We start from the raw sequence: 11,780 nt of genomic DNA on the forward strand, positions 1-11,780 counted from the left end.
TGTCCTTCACTATCCTTCACTATCCTCCACTGTCCTCTACCCTCCACTATCCTCCACTGTCCTCCACTATCCTCCACTATCCTTCACTATCCTCCACTATCCTTCACTATCCTCCACTATACTCCAATATCCACCACTGTCCTTCACTATCCTCCACTATCCTTCACTATCCTCCACTATCCTCCACTATCCTCCACTGTCCTCCACTGTCCTCCACTATCCTCCACTATCCTCCACTGTCCTCCACTGTCCTCCACTGTCCTTCACTCTCCTCCACTATCCTTCACTATCCTCCACTATACTCCACTATCCTCCACTATCCTCCACTATCCTTCACTATCTTCCACTATCCTTCACTATCCTCCACTATCCTTCACTATCCTCCACTATCCTTCACTATCCTTCACTATCCTCCACTATACTCCAATATCCACCACTGTCCTTCACTATCCTCCACTATCCTTCACTATCCTCCACTATCCTTCACTATCCTTCACTATCCTCCACTATACTCCAATATCCACCACTGTCCTTCACTATCCTCCACTATCCTTCACTATCCTCCACTATCCTTCACTATCCTCCACTATCCTCCACTATCCTTCACTATCCTTCACTATCCTCCACTATCCTTCACTATCCTCCACTATCCTTCACTATCCTCCACTATCCTTCACTATCCTTCACTATCCTCCACTATACTCCAATATCCACCACTGTCCTTCACTATCCTCCACTATCCTTCACTATCCTCCACTATCCTTCACTATCCTCCACTATCCTCCACTATCCTTCACTATCCTCCACTATCCTCCACTATCCTTCACTATCCTCCACTATCCTTCACTATCCTCCACTATCCTCCACTATCCTCCACTTTCCTTCACTATCCTCCAATATCCTTCATTATCCTCCACTATCCTTCACTATCCTCCACTATCCTCCACTATCCTTCACTATCCTCCACTTTCCTCCACTATCCTCCACTATCCTTCACTATCCTCCACTATCCTTCACTATCCTCCACTATACTCCAATATCCACCACTGTCCTTCACTATCCTTCACTATCCTCCACTGTCCTCTACCCTCCACTATCCTCCACTGTCCTCCACTGTCATCCACTGTCCTCCACTATCCTTCACTATCCTCCACTGTCCTCCACTGTCCTCCACTATCCACCACTATACTCCACTGTCCTCCACTGTCCTCCACTGTCCTCCACTATCCTCCACTATCCTCCACTGTCCTCCACTGTCCTCCACTATCCTCCACTATCCTCCACTATCCTCCACTATCCTTCACTCTCCTCCACTATCCTTCACTATCCTCCACTATACTCCACTATCCTCCACTATCCTCCACTATCCTTCACTATCTTCCACTATCCTTCACTATCCTCCACTATCCTTCACTATCCTCCACTATCCTTCACTATCCTTCACTATCCTCCACTATACTCCAATATCCACCACTGTCCTTCACTATCCTCCACTATCCTTCACTATCCTCCACTATCCTTCACTATCCTTCACTATCCTCCACTATCCTTCACTATCCTCCACTATCCTCCACTATCCTTCACTATCCTCCACTATCCTCCACTATCCTCCACTTTCCTTCACTATCCTCCAATATCCTTCACTATCCTCCACTATTCTTCACTATCCTCCACTATCCTCCACTATCCTTCACTATCCTCCACTATCCTCCACTATACTCCACTATCCTTCACTATCCTCCACTATCCTTCACTATCCTCCACTATACTCCAATATCCACCACTGTCCTCCACTATCCTTCACTATCCTCCACTATCCTTCACTATCCTCCACTATCCTCCACTATCCTTCACTATCCTCCACTATCCTCCACTATCCTCCACTTTCCTTCACTATCCTCCAATATCCTTCACTATCCTCCACTATTCTTCACTATCCTCCACTATCCTCCACTATCCTTCACTATCCTCCACTATCCTCCACTATGCTCCACTATCCTTCACTAACCTCCACTATCCTTCACTATCCTCCACTATACTCCAATATCCACCACTGTCCTTCACTATCCTCCACTGTCCTTCACTATCCTCCACTATCCTCCACTATCCTCCACTATCCACCACTGTCCTCCACTGTCCTCCACTATCCTTCACTCTCCTCCACTGTCCTCCACTGACCTCCAGTGTCCTTCACTGTCCTTCACTATCCTCCACTATCCTCCACTGTCCTCCACTGTCCTCCACTGTCCTTCACTATCCTCCACTCTCCTCTACTATCCTTCACTATCCTCCACTATCCTCCACTGTCCTCCACTGTCCTCCACTATCCTCCACTATCCTCCACTATCCACCACTGTCCTCCACTGTCCTCCACTATCCTCCACTATCCTCCACTGTCCTCCACTGTCCTCCACTGTACTCCACTGTCCTCCACTATCCTCCACTATCCTCCACTGTCCTCCACTGTCCTCCACTATCCTTCACTCTCCTCCACTATCCTTCACTATCCTCCACTATACTCCACTATCCTCCACTATCCTCCACTATCCTTCACTATCCTTCACTATCCTCCACTATCCTCCACTCTCCTCCACTGTCCTCCACTGACCTCCAGTGTCCTTCACTGTCCTTCAAAATCCTCCACTATCCTCCACTGTCCTCCACTGTCCTCCACTGTCCTTCACTATCCTCCACTCTCCTCTACTATCCTTCACTATCCTCCACTATCCTCCACTGTCCTCCACTGTCCTCCACTATCCTCCACTATCCTCCACTATCCACCACTGTCCTCCACTGTCCTCCACTATCCTCCACTATCCTCCACTGTCCTCCACTGTCCTCCACTGTACTCCACTGTCCTCCACTATCCTCCACTATCCTCCACTGTCCTCCACTGTCCTCCACTATCCTTCACTCTCCTCCACTATCCTTCACTATCCTCCACTATACTCCACTATCCTCCACTATCCTCCACTATCCTTCACTATCCTTCACTATCCTCCACTATCCTTCACTATCCTCCACTATCCTCCACTATCCTTCACTATCCTTCACTATCCTCCAATATCCAATACCACTGTCCTTCACTATCCTCCACTATCCTTCACTATCCTTCACTATCCTTCACTATCCTCCACTATCCTCCACTATCCTTCACTATCCTTCACTATCCTCCACTATCCTTCACTATCCTCCACTATCCTTCACTATCCTCCACTATCCTTCACTATCCTTCACTATCCTCCACTATACTCCAATATTCACCACTGTCCTTCACTATCCTCCACTATCCTTCACTATCCTCCACTATCCTTCACTATCCTCCACTATCCTCCACTATCCTTCACTATCCTCCACTATCCTCCACTATCCTTCACTATCCTCCACTATCCTTCACTATCCTCCACTATCCTCCAATATCCTCCACTTTCCTTCACTATCCTCCAATATCCTTCACTATCCTCCACTATCCTTCACTATCCTCCACTATCCTCCACTATCCTTCACTATCCTCCACTTTCCTCCACTATCCTCCACTATCCTTCACTATCCTCCACTATCCTTCACTATCCTCCACTATACTCCAATATCCACCACTGTCCTTCACTATCCTTCACTATCCTCCACTGTCCTCTACCCTCCACTATCCTCCACTGTCCTCCACTGTCCTCCACTGTCCTCCACTATCCTTCACTATCCTCCACTGTCCTCCACTGTCCTCCACTATCCACCACTATACTCCACTGTCCTCCACTGTCCTCCACTGTCCTCCACTATCCTCCACTATCCTCCACTATCCTTCACTCTCCTCCACTATCCTTCACTATCCTCCACTATACTCCACTATCCTCCACTATCCTCCACTACCCTTCACTATCTTCCACTATCCTTCACTATCCTCCACTATCCTTCACTATCCTCCACTATCCTTCACTATCCTTCACTATCCTCCACTATACTCCAATATCCACCACTGTCCTTCACTATCCTCCACTATCCTTCACTATCCTCCACTATCCTTCACTATCCTCCACTATCCTCCACTATCCTCCACTTTCCTTCACTATCCTCCAATATCCTTCCCCTATCCTCCACTATTCTTCACTATCCTACACTATCCTCCACTATCCTTCACTATCCTCCACTATCCTCCACTATGCTCCACTATCCTTCACTATCCTCCACTATCCTTCACTATCCTCCACTATACTCCAATATCCACCACTGTCCTCCACTATCCTTCACTATCCTCCACTATCCTTCACTATCCTCCACTATCCTCCACTATCCTTCACTATCCTCCACTATCCTCCACTATCCTCCACTTTCCTTCACTATCCTCCAATATCCTTCACTATCCTCCACTATTCTTCACTATCCTCCACTATCCTCCACTATCCTTCACTATCCTCCACTATCCTCCACTATGCTCCACTATCCTTCACTATCCTCCACTATCCTTCACTATCCTCCACTATACTCCAATATCCACCACTGTCCTTCACTATCCTTCACTGTCCTTCACTATCCTCCACTATCCTCCACTGTCCTCCACTGTCCTCCACTGTCCTTCACTATCCTCCACTCTCCTCTACTATCCTTCACTATCCTCCACTATCCTCCACTGTCCTCCACTGTCTCTCTACTATCCTCCACTATCCTCCACTATCCACTACTGTCCTCCACTGTTCTCCACTATCTCCACTATCATCCACTGTCCTCCACTGTTCTCCACTGTACTCCACTGTCCTCCACTATCCTCCACTATCCTCCACTGTCCTCCACTGTCCTCCACTATCCTTCACTCTCCTCCACTATCCTTCACTATCCTCCACTATACTCCACTATCCTCCACTATCCTCCACTATCCTTCACTATCCTCCACTATACTCCAATATCCACCACTGTCCTCACTATCCTCCACTGTCCTTCACTATCCTCCACTATCCTTCACTATCCTCCACTATCCTTCACTATCCTCCACTATCCTCCACTATCCTTCACTATCCTTCACTATCCTCCACTATCCTTCACTATCCTCCACTATCCTTCACTATCCTCCACTATCCTTCACTATCCTTCACTATCCTCCACTATACTCCAATATCCACCACTGTCCTTCACTATCCTCCACTATCCTTCACTATCCTCCACTATCCTTCACTATCCTCCACTATCCTCCACTATCCTTCACTATCCTCCACTATCCTCCACTATCCTTCACTATCCTCCACTATCCTTCACTATCCTCCACTATCCTCCACTATCCTCCACTTTCCTTCACTATCCTCCAATATCCTTCACTATCCTCCACTATCCTTCACTATCCTCCACTATCCTCCACTATCCTTCACTATCCTCCACTTTCCTCCACTATCCTCCACTATCCTTCACTATCCTCCACTATCCTTCACTATCCTCCACTATACTCCAATATCCACCACTGTCCTTCACTATCCTTCACTATCCTCCACTGTCCTCTACCCTCCACTATCCTCCACTGTCCTCCACTGTCCTCCACTGTCCTCCACTATCCTTCACTATCCTCCACTGTCCTCCACTGTCCTCCACTATCCACCACTATACTCCACTGTCCTCCACTGTCCTCCACTATCCTCCACTTTCCTTCACTATCCTCCAATATCCTTCACTATCCTCCACTATTCTTCACTATCCTCCACTATCCTCCACTATCCTTCACTATCCTCCACTATCCTCCACTATGCTCCACTATCCTTCACTATCCTCCACTATCCTTCACTATCCTCCACTATACTCCAATATCCACCACTGTCCTCCACTATCCTTCACTATCCTCCACTATCCTTCACTATCCTCCACTATCCTCCACTATCCTTCACTATCCTCCACTATCCTCCACTATCCTCCACTTTCCTTCACTATCCTCCAATATCCTTCACTATCCTTCACTATCCTCCACTATCCTCCACTATGCTCCACTATCCTTCACTATCCTCCACTATCCTTCACTATCCTCCACTATACTCCAATATCCACCACTGTCCTTCACTATCCTCCACTGTCCTTCACTATCCTCCACTATCCTCCACTATCCACCACTGTCCTCCACTGTCCTCCACTATCCTCCACTCTCCTCCACTGTCCTCCACTGACCTCCAGTGTCCTTCACTGTCCTTCACTATCCTCCACTATCCTCCACTGTCCTCCACTGTCCTTCACTATCCTCCACTCTCCTCTACTATCCTTCACTATCCTCCACTATCCTCCACTGTCCTCCACTGTCCTCCACTATCCTCCACTATCCTCCACTATCCACCACTGTCCTCCACTGTCCTCCACTATCCTCCACTATCCTCCACTGTCCTCCACTGTCCTCCACTGTACTTACTGTCCTCCACTATCCTCCACTATCCTCCACTGTCCTCCACTGTCCTCCACTATCCTTCACTCTCCTCCACTATCCTTCACTATCCTCCACTATACTCCACTATCCTCCACTATCCTTCACTATCTTCCTTTATCCTTCACTATCCTCCACTATCCTTCACTATCCTCCACTATCCTTCACTATCCTTCACTATCCTCCACTATACTCCAATATCCACCACTGTCCTTCACTATCCTCCACTATCCTTCACTATCCTCCACTATCCTTCACTATCCTTCACTATCCTCCACTATACTCCAATATCCACCACTGTCCTTCACTATCCTACACTATCCTTCACTATCCTCCACTATCCTTCACTATCCTCCACTATCCTCCACTATCCTTCACTATCCTCCACTATCCTCCACTATCCTCCACTTTCCTTCACTATCCTCCAATATCCTTCACTATCCTCCACTATCCTTCACTATCCTCCACTATCCTCCACTATCCTCCACTTTCCTTCACTATCCTCCAATATCCTTCACTATCCTCCACTATCCTTCACTATCCTCCACTATGCTCCACTATCCTTCACTATCCTCCACTATCCTTCACTATCCTCCACTATACTCCAATATCCACCACTGTCCTTCACAATCCTCCACTGTCCTTCACTATCCTCCACTATCCTCCACTATCCACCACTGTCCTCCACTGTCCTCCACTATCCTCCACTGTCCTCCACTGTCCTTCACTGTCCTTCACTATCCTCCACTATCCTCCACTGTCCTCCACTGTCCTCCACTGTCCTTCACTATCCTCCACTCTCCTCTACTATCCTCCACTATCCTCCACTGTCCTCCACTGTCCTCCACTATCCTCCACTATCCTTCACTATCCTCCACTATCCACCACTGTCCTCCACTGTCCTCCACTATACTCCACTATCCTCCACTATCCTCCACTATCCTTCACTATCTTCCACTATCCTTCACTATCCTCCACTATCCTTCACTATCCTCCACTATCCTTCACTATCCTTCACTATCCTCCACTATACTCCAATATCCACCACTATCCTTCACTATCCTCCACTATCCTTCACTATCCTCCACTATCCTTCACTATCCTTCACTATCCTACACTATACTCCAATATCCACCACTGTCCTTCACTATCCTCCACTATCCTTCACTATCCTCCACTATCCTTCACTATCCTCCACTATCCTCCACTATCCTTCACTATCCTCCACTATCCTCCACTATCCTCCACTTTCCTTCACTATCCTCCAATATCCTTCACTATCCTCCACTATCCTTCACTATCCTCCACTATCCTCCACTATCCTTCACTATCCTCCACTATCCTCCACTATGCTCCACTATCCTTCACTATCCTCCACTATCCTTCACTATCCTCCACTATACTCCAATATCCACCACTGTCCTTCACTATCCTCCACTGTCCTTCACTATCCTCCACTATCCTCCACTATCCACCACTGTCCTCCACTGTCCTCCACTATCCTCCACTCTCCTCCACTGTCCTCCACTGACCTTCAAATCAAATCAAATCAAATCAAATTTATTTATATAGCCCTTCGTACATCAGCTGATATCTCAAAGTGCTGTACAGAAACCCAGCCTAAAACCCCAAACAGCAAACAATGCAGGTGTAAAAGCACGGTGGCTAGGAAAAACTCCCTAGAAAGGCCAAAACCTAGGAAGAAACCTAGAGAGGAACCAGGCTATGTGGGGTGGCCAGTCCTCTTCTGGCTGTGCCGGGTAGAGATTATAACAGAACATGACCAAGATGTTCAAATGTTCATAAATGACCAGCATGGTCGAATAATAATAAGGCAGAACAGTTGAAACTGGAGCAGCAGCACAGTCAGGTGGACTGGGGACAGCAAGGAGTCATCATGTCAGGTAGTCCTGGGGCACGGTCCTAGGGCTCAGGTCCTCCGAGAGAGAGAGAAAGAAAGAGAGAATTAGAGAGAGCATATGTGGGGTGGCCAGTCCTCTTCTGGCTGTGCCGGGTGGAGATTATAACAGAACGTGGCCAAGATGTTCAAATGTTCATAAATGACCAGCATGGTTGAATAATAGTAAGGCAGAACAGTTGAAACTGGAGCAGCAGCATGGCCAGGTGGACTGGGGACAGCAAGGAGTCATCATGTCAGGTAGTCCTGGGACATGGTCCTAGGGCCCAGGCCAGTTGAAACTGGAGCAGCAGCATGGCCAGGTGGACTGGGGACAGCAAGGAGTCATCATGTCAGGTAGTCCTGGGGCATGGTCCTAGGGCTCAGGTCCTCCGAGAGAGAGAAAGAAAGAGAGAAGGAGAGAATTAGAGAACGCACACTTAGATTCACACAGGACACCGAATAGGACAGGAGAAGTACTCCAGATATAACAAACTGACCCTAGCCCCCCGACACATAAACTAATGCAGCATAAATACTGGAGGCTGAGACAGGAGGGGTCAGGAGACACTGTGGCCCCATCCGAGGACACCCCCGGACAGGGCCAAACAGGAAGGATATAACCCCACCCACTTTGCCAAAGCACAGCCCCCACACCACTAGAGGGATATCTTCAACCACCAACTTACCATCCTGAGACAAGGCCGAGTATAGCCCACAAAGATCTCCGCCACGGCACAACCCAAGGGGGGCGCCAACCCAGACAGGCCGACCACAACAGTGAATCAACCCACCCAGGTGACGCACCCCCAGGGACGGCATGAGAGAGCCCCAGTAAGCCAGTGACTCAGCCCCGTAACAGGGTAGAGGCAGAGAATCCCAGTGGAAAGAGGGGAATCGGCCAGGCAGAGACAGCAAGGGCGGTTCGTTGCTCCAGAGCCTTTCCGTTCACCTTCCCACTCCTGGGCCAGACTACACTCAATCATATGACCCACTGAAGAGATGAGTCTTCAGTAAAGACTTAAAGGTTGAGACCGAGTTTGCGTCTCTGACATGGGTAGGCAGACCGTTCCATAAAAATGGAGCTCTATAGGAGAAAGCCCTGCCTCCAGCTGTTTGCTTAGAAATTCTAGGGACAATTAGGAGGCCTGCGTCTTGTGACCGTAGCGTACGTGTAGGTATGTACGGCAGGACCAAATCAGAGAGATAGGTAGGAGCAAGCCCATGTAATGCTTTGTAGGTTAGCAGTAAAACCTTGAAATCAGCCCTTGCTTTGACAGGAAGCCAGTGTAGAGAGGCTAGCACTGGAGTAATATGATCAAATTTTTTGGTTCTAGTCAGGATTCTAGCAGCCGTATTCAGCACTAACTGAAGTTTATTTAGTGCTTTATCCGGGTAGCCGGAAAATAGAGCATTGCAGTAGTCTAACCTAGAAGTGACAAAAGCATGGATTAATTTTTCTGCATCATTTTTGGACAGAAAGTTTCTGATTTTTGCAATGTTACGTAGATGGAAAAAAGCTGTCCTCGAAATGGTCTTGATATGTTCTTCAAAAGAGAGATCAGGGTCCAGAGTAACGCCGAGGTCCTTCACAGTTTTATTTGAGACGACTGTACAACCATTAAGATTAATTGTCAGATTCAACAGAAGATCTCTTTGTTTCTTGGGACCTAGAACAAGCATCTCTGTTTTGTCCGAGTTTAATAGTAGAAAGTTTGCAGCCATCCACTTCCTTATGTCTGAAACACATGCTTCTAGCGAGGGCAATTTTGGGGCTTCACCATGTTTCATTGAAATGTACAGCTGTGTGTCATCCGCATAGCAGTGAAAGTTTACATTATGTTTTCGAATAACATCCCCAAGAGGTAAAATATATAGTGAAAACAATAGTGGTCCTAAAACAGAACCTTGAGGAACACCGAAATTTACAGTTGATTTGTCAGAGGACAAACCATTCACAGAGACAAACTGATATCTTTCCGACAGATAAGATCTAAACCAGGCCAGAACATGTCCGTGTAGACCATTTTGGGTTTCCAATCTCTCCAAAAGAATGTGGTGATCGATGGTATCAAAAGCAGCACTAAGGTCTAGGAGCACGAGGACAGATGCAGAGCCTCGGTCCGTTGCCATTAAAATGTCATTTACCACCTTCACAAGTGCCGTCTCAGTGCTATGATGGGGTCTAAAACCAGACTGAAGCATTTCGTATACATTGTTTGTCTTCAGGAAGGCAGTGAGTTGCTGCGCAACAGCCTTCTCTAAAATTTTTGAGAGGAATGGAAGATTCGATATAGGCCGATAGTTTTTTATATTTTCTGGGTCAAGGTTTGGCTTTATTACTGCCACTTTTAGTGAGTTTGGTACACATCCAGTGGATAGAGAGCCGTTTATTATGTTCAACATAGGAGGGCCAAGCACAGGAAGCAGCTCTTTCAGTAGTTTAGTTGGAATAGGGTCCAGTATGCAGCTTGAAGGTTTAGAGGCCATGATTATTTTCATCATTGTGTCAAGAGATATAGTACTAAAAGACTTGAGCGTCTCTCTTGATCCTAGGTCCTGGCAGAGTTGTGCAGACTCAGGACAACTGAGGTTTGGAGGAATACGCAGGTTTAAAGAGGAGTCCGTAATTTGCTTTCTAATAATCATAATCTTTTCCTCAAAGAAGTTCATGAATTTATCACTGCTAAAGTGAAAGTCATCCTCTCTCTCTTCAGTGTCCTTCACTGTCATTCACTATCCTCCACTATCCTCCACTGTCCTTCACTATCCTCCACTATCCTCCACTGTCCTCCACTGTCCTCCACTATCCTCCACTATCCTCCACTATCCTCCACTATCCACCACTGTCCTCCACTGTCCTCCACTATCCTCCACTATCCTCCACTGTCCTCCACTGTCCTCCACTGTACTCCACTGTCCTCCACTATCCTCCACTCTCCTCCACTGTCCTCCACTGTCCTCCACTATCCTTCACTCTCCTCCACTATCCTTCACTATCCTCCACTATACTCCACTATCCTCCACTATCCTTCACTATCTTCCTCTATCCTTCACTATCCTCCACTATCCTTCACTATCCTCCACTATCCTTCACTATCCTTCACTATCCTCCACTATACTCCAATATCCACCACTGTCCTTCACTATCCTCCACTATCCTTCACTATCCTCCACTATCCTTCACTATCCTTCACTATCCTCCACTATACTCCAATATCCACCACTGTCCTTCACTATCCTCCACTATCCTTCACTATCCTCCACTATCCTTCACTATCCTCCACTATCCTCCACTATCCTTCACTATCCTCCACTATCCTCCACTATCCTCCACTTTCCTTCACTATCCTCCAATATCCTTCACTATCCTCCACTATCCTTCACTATCCTCCACTATCCTCCACTATGCTCCACTATCCTTCACTATCCTCCACTATCCTTCACTATCCTCCACTATACTCCAATATCCACCACTGTCCTTCACTATCCTCCACTGTC

Source organism: Oncorhynchus nerka, linkage group LG3 (genome assembly GCF_034236695.1).
Source record: "Oncorhynchus nerka isolate Pitt River linkage group LG3, Oner_Uvic_2.0, whole genome shotgun sequence".
NCBI lineage: Eukaryota > Metazoa > Chordata > Actinopteri > Salmoniformes > Salmonidae > Oncorhynchus > Oncorhynchus nerka.